The sequence below is a fragment of the Pelmatolapia mariae genome, linkage group LG15 (assembly GCF_036321145.2).
Source record: "Pelmatolapia mariae isolate MD_Pm_ZW linkage group LG15, Pm_UMD_F_2, whole genome shotgun sequence".
NCBI lineage: Eukaryota > Metazoa > Chordata > Actinopteri > Cichliformes > Cichlidae > Pelmatolapia > Pelmatolapia mariae.
Window position 1 is genome coordinate 22927039 of NC_086240.1, and position 11669 is coordinate 22938707.

Sequence of the window (11669 nt, forward strand, 5' to 3'; positions counted from 1 at the left end):
CTTCCCGACGCCTCGATGCAGCTAGCAGGCCGCACAATACACCGCAGCAACAGAATGGCTACAGCGGGTAAAGCAGAGGTTTGTGCATATAGACACATAACAACTGGTGCACAAACACTAAGTGTCCTTCATCATTTCTCCTTCTTTCTAGTTAAGAGTGGGTTCTGTCACAATGGAGTGGGTTTTGAGAGATAGTTTTATCTACTCTCTGCAGCACAAGCTGAAAAACCAAGGCACGATCCATGAAGCTGAAACACGTCAGCAGAAGGAGGAAAAGGTGGTGAGGCTGGAAAAAGAGACTAAAAAGGTACCTCAGACCACCAGGGTGGCGAAAGACTTGAATTACCGGTATAAGGTACGGTAAGCCTGAAAAGACAGGAGTGCTTCAGCTCGCTGTGTCTTTGTCAAAGAATGACAAAGAAAGAATCTAGTTGTCCTGCAGAGGCAGCCCTCTCTGCCCATCCCAACCTTGCAGAAAAAGCTGGCAAATCTTGTGCCATCTAGGCCCTCCTCTGTTTTTAGCCAGCACTCATCTAGAACTGTAACTCATTGCAAAGACTTTTCACATTTTTTCACATTTTGCCCTGTATGATAACTCTATAAAAAAAAAAATGCATTCACAGAATTGCTAAGTGTCAGCACCAAACCACCCAACACCCAATGAAATTCCCAGCCGGCAGGGTAAAATTTGTGCAAATTATAAACCTTTATTTTCCTGATCCCTGCTCTGCCTTCAGTCCCCTGTCGTGCTTCAGATGATCAACAGGAAGTGTTCAGAGTGCTGTCAGCCCTACGTAGGTATCTGAGGAAAGAGCGGCGACAACTGGAGGTTCAGATGGGTTGCACAGATTCACACGAGACCCTCTACAATCTGGTAAAGAGGTATTGCAGTCAGGCACCACTGAACAGCAGGGTAATGTGTGCAGGCATAAGATGCCCAGAATAACAGGGATTTCTATCTTTTGTGCCAGGCTTAGAATCAGTCATTTAGAGACGCTGCTATGCTGAATTTAACCCAGTTAACCCCCAGATGTGGTGAGACAAAGACACAATACTAACTCTGGGCTGTTAACATGTGATCTTAATTTGATATTCGTAGTGAAGAATGTATTCAGTACAATGTTTTACAAGACATTTATTAATCTGTGCTTGTATTCAAGTTTACAGCAAATCATCTGAGAAATGCCTTTGAACTGGTGCCAGTTTCTGGACTTTTCTTTTGTCACAAACTGCTCACAAAGAAGGATGAAAGCTTTGGAATGTATGGCAAAACATCAGGGAGTAATACAAGCTTTTAATGCTTATGTGAACCACAGGCGTTCTTACAATGTATCAACCTGCAGTGAGACTGTAAAAGCAAAATCTTTCTTGATTTAATTTTAATTGCACAAATAATAACAGATTCAGGAATGTATTCAAGGAAGAGACTGGCAAAGAAAGAGTGGGATAGTCAGGGAGCTGAAGGAAGGAGTACTAAAAGGCTAGGCATACAGCAAAGAGAGAGGTGTCACTGGCACAGGAAAAGGCTTGTAGTGAGTTGTATGTGAGGCTGGACACTAAGGAGAAAATGATTTTTAATGAATGGCAAGGCACATAAATTGTGCTGGAAGAGAGTAACCAAGTATAGAGATGGAAATGTGCTAATGTGAAGAAAGTGTGTTGAGAAGAGAGAAGAAGTACTTTGGATGAAAATGGAATTAGAGAAGGAAGTGAGGCAACTCTGAAGAGGATGGAGACAGGAGACATAGAGAGGGTAGGAGTGAAGGCTATGATAAGGTGCGAAGAGAGTAACTGTGGTGCTGCATAAGAAAGTCCTGAGGGGCAGAGAAGTATGTGATGGGTTGAGATTACATCAGAGAGAGGCTCTGAGCCCCTTCTTGTTTGCACTGGTGATGGAGAGGCTGACAGATGAGATCAGGCAAGAGTCTCCGTGGATGATGTTTTCAGACAACCACAGAAAGGATTTGTGGATGTAGTGAAGGAGGACATGCAGGGGGTTGGTGTGACTGAGGAGGATGCTAGAAATAGAGAGATGGAGGCAGATGATCCACTGTAGCGACCTCTAAAGGGAGCAGCCGAAAGAAGAAGAAGCACAAATAATTCTAATCATGCTTTTCTTTTATTCTCAGTACTAAGCTATGTAAAGGAAGTCAATGTTGTTTCCTCTTACAATCACTTTGGTCATGCTGTTCTTACAAGTGTGGAGGTGCCAGATGGTTTAGACTGGTTTAGATTGGTGCTCTGTCTCCCTTTATCCAAACTAAAACTGGGGTTTTTTTTTATCTTCACTAAACACTTTTTTGCTTTGTGTTTATTATTGTGCTACTGCAAGTATTTCATATATTAGTCAGTTGATTGTTACTGTAGGGCAGCTCTAGGACAATCCCTGATGTGATGTAGCTTGCTTTTATCCAGCAGATACGACATCTCGTGAGGAGGTTCGAACCCTGTACCCTGACCCTCCCGCTGACGCACAAAGTCTGGACATCCAGCAGCAGGCCCTTCTACATGAACAACAGCACAACAGTTTCTATTTCTTTTAATATTAGAAGTCAGACAGTTATTCATTAATGAATACAAATGGTGATTGAAGTTATTTAGACAGGACATTAAACAATAAACTTCCAATAAATTATGAACAATGTGTGACTGAATGTGTTCAGTGAAAGACTTTGAAAATATCGCTGCATAAAACCAGTGTAAAAGTACTCAGACTACTTATGGGGGTATTTATTTGATGATGCAACCAGAAAATGTGCAGGTTGTGAGTTTAACATTTTCAACACTGGAGAAGAAGTACGTGTACACAGACTAGCTAATGACATAAACATTTTTTTTTAATTTAACCTTTATTTAAACAGGTTGTCACATTGAGACTCAATGTGTTGTAATATTGTATGACTGTGTTACAAAGAATAAAAATGAGACTGGACATCAAAATAATTCAGACATAAAACTCACAGGATTAGTTAAACATAATACAACAAAAGCTGAGTATCAGTGTTAGGAGAAACTCGGGCGCTTTTGTTTTTTTCACAGGTGTATAATGATGATGAAGGCACAATGATTTAAAACAACACTAGAAACCGTCATGCTTCTGTCAGACTCCACTGATCAACAATTTCAGCATCAACTCACCACAGAAACCAATCCCCTGCTGTTAAGTTTATTTCACTATACACAGAGTCAAACATTAAGTGTTTGAGATGTGCCCTGAGTCCTAAAATATTTCCTTCAAATAAAGTGCAGATTAATTTAATTGCCATCCCTCTATCTTTATTTATCCTATTTTCTGTGTAGCCCCCAGGAAATAACAGTTACTCAGATTACATACATAATAATGTGGCAACCTGATCTAGCTATCTCAGTCTCTTTTCTCTGTTTGTTTCATATGTGGAAAGAGTTTCAGGTCTGTTTGACCCAGGGTTGTGCTAAGCTACACACATTGCATATTACTAGACAGTTGTGTTCATTGCACACAACATAGAAATAAGGATATGCTAATGCTATCCATCTATCTATCTATTCATTTTTCTCAGCTTATCTGGTGTCCTGTTTCTGTGGCAGTAGCATAAGCAGAGAAGACCCAGACCTTACTCTCCCGAGCCAGCTCCTCCATTATTTGGGGGACACTGAGGCATTCTCTGCTGAGTGCTGTGATCTCCTCAACATGTCCTGGGTCTGTCCTGTCTGTCCTGGTGGGACATGCCTGGAACATCTCACCCAGGAGGCGCTCAAGAGGCACCCTTGTCAGATGCCTGAACCTCCTCAACTGGCTCGTTTAGATGTAGAGGAGTAGCAGTTAACTCGGAATGAGACAGACAGCACCTACTGCTGGTGGTGGGCCTACAGGACGGAGAGCTCATGTCGTCTCTTCAGGACACATCACTGGACCCCCAGAAGCTCTCCCCCGAGCTCCCTTTGGCTGCTGGGGTCGGCATACGCTCAACTTTAAAATCACTCTTGGTTTGTGTTAGCATCCTTTGTGTGCAGATGCTTGCAAGAAGCTAAAGTTGCTTTGGCAGAATTTTGTTTCTATCCACTCTGAGTGGAATAATTGAACAACCTTTGTGAATGAACTGATGACCTAATTGTAACTGTAATGTAATTACTGAATTTAGTACCCAAAGCGGTTCATTACTGTGTTACAGAATATTGCAATGTGATTACAATAATAACTTACTTTGTAATGCATTTCAAAAAATACTGCACACAACTCTCTAAAAATAAAATAATTATGCTGCCTAAATTCGATGTTTGTGTTTTAAATATGTAACCAGAAATTACTAATTCCTTTAGGGTAAGGAGAGAGAGAGAGATGTTTTATAAGCTTTCGTCATCATCGTGCACTTTTCCTGATTTAAACAAACTACAGCAATCTGGCACCTTCCCACAGGGTCTTGCACGAGTATTAAACATGTTAATTTGTGCTTTGGACTGTCACCAGATTTCTTCTAGAAGTTTCTTGCCAGTCAGCAACTATCTTGGGAACACCACTTGAGTTTGTGTGTTGCACGCTAACATGCTGACATCATTACCATATGTGTAATAATAGTAAAGCTTCATCTTGTGCACACACAAAAAACAAATATGGCTCCTTCGTGCAGGGTTTTGTGGTATGTTCATTTATGCTTCCCAATTTAAAAAAAACAAACAAAAAAACAGCAGCAAACTTCTTGCTTCTCAGCCACTGCGGCCACATCCTCACCGTTTTTTTTAGACAGTTATATGAACATACTGTGAGTGAGTCATAAGCTTAAATACAATAGTTGAAGGTAGGGCTGGGCCAAATGAAATATCGCGATAGAATATGGGTAAAACGCGCATGCGCAGTGCCTATGTTTACATACGCACATGGCGGCGACGGAGAATGAGAAGAGCAAAGTGGATCGTTAAATGAAACTGATGAACCAGAACTGGTTTGTAAAAATGCTGCAACTTCAGTGGTGTGGAACTGGTTTAGCTTTCGTCCGTCAGATACACAACAAAGCACTATTTTTGGTAGAGCATGCTAGCGGGCCGTTGTTATTACCGTGTTGTTTGGAAAATACGGCACACTTAAAATCAATCCTTTGATTTTTCTGAAAATCGACAGTGTCCATTATAATCCCGTGTGCCTTATGTATGAATTCTGGTTGTGTTTACTGACCTCGAAACGATTTTATGTGGTACACGGCGCTCGAAAACCTGTCAAATGTTTTAGTACGACTTTGCTAAGCTACGAACCCGCACCGCTCGATGGATTGTCGGAGCATTACGGCTATCGTAGGCAGGAGCCTCGCGGAGTGATACGTACTGTGCTTCAACATATTACCGAATTGTGTGTGTATAACCTCTTTTTACGTTTTTGTGGATATTTTACATGGTTATGCTGAGGACATGTCGGCCAATTTCCACTGGAAATGCCTTTTGGTTAAACTGTCAGCAAGGAATTTGCATTTGCACTGTTACATTTTTATATAACTTTAATGCACATAAAAAAAACAGCTGCTTGTTTAAGTGAAAATACATTGATGGGGTTTTTGCACTAATAAAGTTGTGGAGTTGTAAAGTATTTTGTCTAGTGTCAATTATATCGTCAGTTATATTGTAATCGCAAATTTTCAAATGTATATCGTGATAAATATTTTTGGTCATATCGCCCTGCTCTAGTTGAAGGAACAAAAAATGACTTATCTCAGAGTTTCATAATGTTCTATGAACTTGTGAGTCCAGAAATCTGAATGTCATCAAAAGTATTTATTATTAGTGTATTATAATTTTTGTTAATAAGTATGAGCTGTACAAGGTTGTTTTTTCCTCTGATAGTTCATGCAAACCACATTTCTCCAGGCCTGTCCTAATCAGCTTACTCAGTCTGTATCACTAGATCCAATGCTGCTCTTCCAGCAGAGCACACAAAAGTAGGAGAGACCGGAGATGTCATGGCTTACTTGGGAGACCGTTTGCTTCAAGGCCACTAGAGGGTGCTGCCATAAAACTACAATAAATGTATTGACCTTTTGACCTGCTCACACTCTTTTATGCAAAACCCTTCAAAAAGTGCTGACGTTACACACACACACAAAGAGATTCTAGGTCTGACCAACCGTCTCCGCCGTGGGCAAAAAGATGACAGTCAATAAAATTCTAAAATTTAATTTATAAACACAATGAATAATAGTTAAAAATGTCCAGTGTCCCATTTAGGTACAAAGTAAAAACACACAGTCCAAGGCCAGAGCCAGCTATGCCACAAAGCCAGTTGCACTCCACACGTTGTTCACTTCAACAGGGGTAGCAGCTGTCCCCTGAGACCCACCACCCTGTAAGTAGATAGCCAGTGATCACTCCATCCTCTGCAACCCAGCTGCATTTAGGCTGCGGCATATAATAGGCCCTAGCCTGCACAGAGAGACAAAATAAGACAATTCACTATATAATTCACAGCCCATCCATCCCAAACATATCAGGTCATTAGAGTTTTTGTCACATTACATACCTGCACCGAGAGACAAAATAACACAGCAGTGGTTGTAGTTTGGGCTATAAGTAGACTAGCATATCAGTGCAATCAATTATACCTGCCTCCAATTAGTCCAACCCCATTACAGTCATTGATTGGCTCACTGGAAATGTGACACACACAACCACAACCAGTCTCAAACAGTGCAACAACACACAATAATATGGAGATGTGTGTGTGTTTGGCAACAAAAGTGTGTTTTTGTAGTTTAATTTATTCATTTCTCCCTCGTCCTAAACATCCAGACTGAATGACGTGGATGAGGGAGGTGTGGGTGATGGCAAACAGGTCACTATGTCGTAGCTAAGTCACACCTACAAGCTGAAATCAATGTTATGGAAGCTAGAGCTGCTTAAACATTAGTCCCACTATAGCTTTAAGTCAGTTTCTGTATCTGTATCTGAGTGATGAGTCTGACCTTCTATAACTTCAGTCTGGGCATGTTTGGTCCAGAAGGTCTGCGGCGGTGTCGTGCAGCTCACTGCTACAAAGGCGTTGGGTTTTCGTTCCAGAGAAGGAGTCACCAGGTCTGTGCATGCTGGGTGAGAAAACACGAGTAAATCAACCCAAGAGACAAGCAGGAAGACTCTCTGAAGGCTCCTGTGGCTACACAGGCAGTCTTGCAATTACGAGGTTGGAGAGTTCTTGTTTCAAAATGTTCACACTGATTTCACATGCTCATTAACTCACAACCAGCTGACCTTATATATTTCTGCTGCTAAGCTGCTGTTTGATGGAGATTTTCTGAATTTATTTTGCCACCATAAGAGCAGACTCCATGCTGAAAGTAGGTGCACTGTCACTTGCAATAAGTGGCACTACTGACACTTAATTTAATTATGGGTCATGGACAGCCTTCATAAATGCTCATATTACTCACCCACACTGAATTCCAGCTCAGGTTCATCTGGGTCCTGACTATTTCCTGCAAAGTAACACAAATGTCATCAGAACATTAAGTCAGAGAAACAACACTTGGAGCTTTTGTACATGATAAATTATACTGCAGTACTAAAACAAAATCAAGCAGCAATACATTTATTAAAATCATCTTCAGCTGTAATATGTAAGCTAATTTAGGTTGATTTTGATTATGTTTAGATGAAAATGAAACTAGTACCCTTGTAATGTCTTTTTAAATTCAAGGTAAACAGCTCAGATGTTTAAAAGGCTTTTATTTTGAAACAGTATTATATTTATTTTATATGTAAATATTTGTATAATTTTTACATAATATAATTATGTATTTTGTATTAATTTTCTCTCTATTGTAGTTTAGTATTATAGTTATTGAATTTATTGACTTGTCTTGTTTTTACAATGATTTGCTTTGACTGCAGCCTTAAAAAAAAGACTGTATCTCTATATAACTTACATACAGTCAATGGCTGAGACTCCAGCAGCAATATTCAGTAACTATCCATCAGACTGGGTCCATGTGACCAGCCAAATGGGTAATAATTAAAGAAAGTTTTGAATTACATATATTTGGGGTGCCACTTTTGCGGAAAAAAAAATTTATATAATTAGGTTTAAAAAACTAAACATGTATGTATTTAAAAACAATAAGTCTGTTAGAGTTACTACAGCACAGGTTGTAGCTCACTGTACTATTTTGAGCACAACTTTGGTGCTTTTACCTCATTTTTAAATCAGTGATCCCAGTAGCACAGTCTAAGCAGAGACCTCAGTGCTTGGCAAACAATCAATAGAATCAATATAATTATTAAAAAGAAACAAAATAAATGCTAACCATATAAAAAAAACATAAACTTCAGGAAAAAACTAAACTTGATTTTGTGTCTTTAGGCTATTGTTAACAGCAAGCATGAGGTTAGTGCAGACCTTCCCAAAGTGTGGGGCCCGCCCCCTAGGGGGGGCGCAAAGCCATTGCAGGGGGGCGTGACATGAAAAGGAAAAAACAAAACAAAACAAAAAAAACAAAACGCTTGGACACTGCTAGCACGGGGCGCCTCCACAAACGCAAATCAGGAGATGAAGCATCGCTGAATATGTTTCCAAACCAACTTCATTCTAAGCCAAAGACTAGAAAATATGGTGACGCATATCTTCCCTTTGGTTTCACCTGCACAAGTGCCGAGGTAGGTCTCCCCTGAAGAATTGGTTTTCCCTTCGTCGGGAGCACGCACTGGGCTCTCCAAATCACGGACAAACAGTATCCTACATTCTTGATTTTTAGTTCACAAACACTTGTTGTAATGACTAACTACTCCTGACATTTTGGAGATGTTAGCTCTTTATACAGTAAAGTTACAGTGGGATACAAATAACATCAGGCTGATCCTGCCACTATTTGTTCCCCCGGTTCAAATCACGGACAAACAACATCCAACAGTTGTTTATGTTTTTGAACCCATTTTACAGAGGGATTGAAAAATGTATTAATAGCAATGTTGAATATTATTACACAGGAAAAAAAACAACTACATGTAAAATAATCACACTGTGACGCCTCTGCCTTTCTAAATGGAGGGACAGTAACTGCGTGTGTGTATGTAAGCGTGTAAAACCAGCAGATAGTCAGATTAACAGTATTTTATCTCTATCTGCCATTCTGCAATTCATCTCATGTAAACATTAACGTGGCGCACAGTGTGACGTGAAAAAAGGCACATGCCTTTGACGTTGCGTGATTTAAAAAAAATCTCAGTTTTCGGTGATTTGAAACGCCATTTACGTGTGGACGAAACAGCTGCGTTTTCAAAATACCCGTGTAGGTGCGGACGTAGCATAAAAGAGTTAGTAGTTTATTTTCTTACTACCTGTAATTTATTGCAGATTACTTGTATTTGCTTAATTGTTTACTAAATGTTTGAGGTGTGAAATAAACCGCAATGGAGCAAAATATGGGTGTGTGTGGTTGGAGAATGTGCGCGTGCGTGCGCGCGCGAGGGGGGGGGGCGGCGCGAACATTTTTCTTAGAAACAAAGGGGGGCCCAGCAAAAAAAGTTTGGGAACCACTGGGTTAGTGCATATGTATTATTATTGGAAAGGATAAAGTGATGAGCTGGTGGAATGTTGCACATAAATATTACTATGTGTTACTGACTTCTATATAATTATCTATTAAATACATCGAATGACCATTATTTTATAAAAGATTAATAAACTAACCTGTCTCTCTGACAAAAACATAGTTTAGTTGAACCAGGAGGGGGCGATATTGCTCTTCTTACCATGAGTTACATGTAGGCTATTACTTACCGTGTCACTCACATTTATTTCACAAAACAGCTGAACCCACTCAATTCGATTTAATTGTATTTATACAGAGCCGAACCACAACAACATTCTCCTCGAGGCACTTTAGATTCTAAGGTAGAAAGTCTACAATTAAGAAAACACCCTAACAATCAGACAACCCCCTTTGAGCAAGCACTTGGCAACAGTGGGAAGGAACAACTCACTTTTAACAGGAAGCACCCTCTGGCAGAACCACGGTCAGGGAAGGGCGGCCCACTGCGACCTGTTGAGGATGAGGAGAGGAAGACGGGACAAAAGACACTGTGGACGAGAGCCAGAGATGAACAAGAACTAATTATTGAATGCAGAGAGGTGTATAAACACATGGTGGGAATCCTCCAGCAGGGTAGTCCCAGGGTAACTAAGGGAGGATTCATGGTCACCTGATTCAGCCCTAGCTACATGTGTTAGGAAAAAGGAAACTTTGAAACTTAATCTTAGAAGTAGAGATAGTGTCTGTCTCCTGCATTCAAACTGGGAGCTGGTTCCACAGAAGGATGATCCCCTTCTACTTCTAAATATCCTAAAACCACAAGTAAGCCTACAGTCTGAGAGCAAACTATCAAACTACGAGGTCTTTAAAATAAGATGATTATTCAAGACCTCATGTGTGATGGGAAGGATTCTGAATTTGATGCTGGACCCACAAATCATAAAAGAGACACACTAACTCACACACACCAGAAAGTGCCAAGAATTATAATTGTATGTAATTTAGTTTTGCGTTCTCTATAATGATTTCAACAATACAAATAAGACACTTCATGAGGGCACCTGAGCCTTGTAGACACAACAAATATTGAAAAAACCTCATGCGCCCTGTTGTTGACAAAACGCTAAAAACAATGAATGTGTACTTCTGTCTTATTTAGGTCATTTTTGTAGTTACAGAAAATCATTTGAATTCATTTTTCCTTAAATTATTTTAACCCTCTATTGATGCTATTGAAATTGGTTTGTTGCCTCAGGGCAACAATGCGCAATAAGGGTGCCACAGTGTCACAGTTTTCTACATATAGTCGATTAATAAATGTATGAGAATACAACTAGTTGATTCAATTTTTTTATTTGAACAAGTATCAATTTGATTTTCACAGAAGCGTTTAATGGAACAAATACATAAATGGTAAACTGACTGCTTTTTATATAGGGCTTTTGTATTTTGCTCGTGCACTAAAAGCGCTTTATACAACATGTCTCATTCACCTATTCACCCAAACATTATTACAAGCACCTTTTCTACAATTAAGCTAAACATGCATAAAATGTTAGCAGTGAAGATTTGGCACCTGAAAGGACCCCTTTTGTTCCACTCCTAGTTTGAGTCTATTTACATTTAGATACTGATACTTCAATTTTGCCTTGGTTTGAGCTCCATAAAGCAGGCAAACCAGAATTAATCACAGAAGGCAAAAAAACACCGAAACTACGTTTTAAGCTGCTAGCCAAACAGACCGAAGGTAACCGTGTTTTGAAAAGAGCTATGAAGAGAAACAGCCAGACTACTGTCATTTCTCAATAAAATATCGCTTATTATCGCTCACTTTCAAGAACAAAAACGTGAGTAATTTTGCAGTAGCTCACCATATTTGGGATCTTCTAACATCCACACTTCATGTTTAAACAGCAGTGCGGAGGCGGTGTCCCGTCGCAGGAGGACTGTGGCATTCAGCGAGGAGTGCCTTTTTTACCAGTTGCTAAGCAACAGATTTGCCCCACCCCTTTCGTCATGACGGGCGGGGCAATCTTCAAAGGACTGGTGACGTCACACACGGATTAGGCTAATACAGAGACCTTATATATAGACCTGGCTAAGTTCAGTTGAAACGCATTTATACAGCGGGACATTAGCAGCGGTTCTAAACGTTCAAACACGGAATTTAACACAAAATAACATTTT

At 40.0% G+C, this 11669-nt stretch overlaps 1 long non-coding RNA gene across 2 annotated transcripts; it reads right to left on the reverse strand.

Moving 5' to 3' along the window:
- Positions 1-5626: 5626 nt before the first annotated feature.
- On the reverse strand, positions 5627-11444 carry LOC134643176 (uncharacterized). 2 transcript variants are annotated; one of them, XR_010096350.1, is made up of 5 exons: positions 11354-11444; positions 9934-10030; positions 7386-7430; positions 6924-7043; positions 5627-6384 (listed from the first exon to the last, which is right to left on the reverse strand). It is a non-coding gene; the product is annotated as an uncharacterized LOC134643176 (long non-coding RNA). The 2 variants fall into 2 exon arrangements; XR_010096351.1 differs by having other exon boundaries at positions 9934-9992; positions 11354-11417.
- Between the last annotated feature and the right edge of the window lie 225 nt (positions 11445-11669).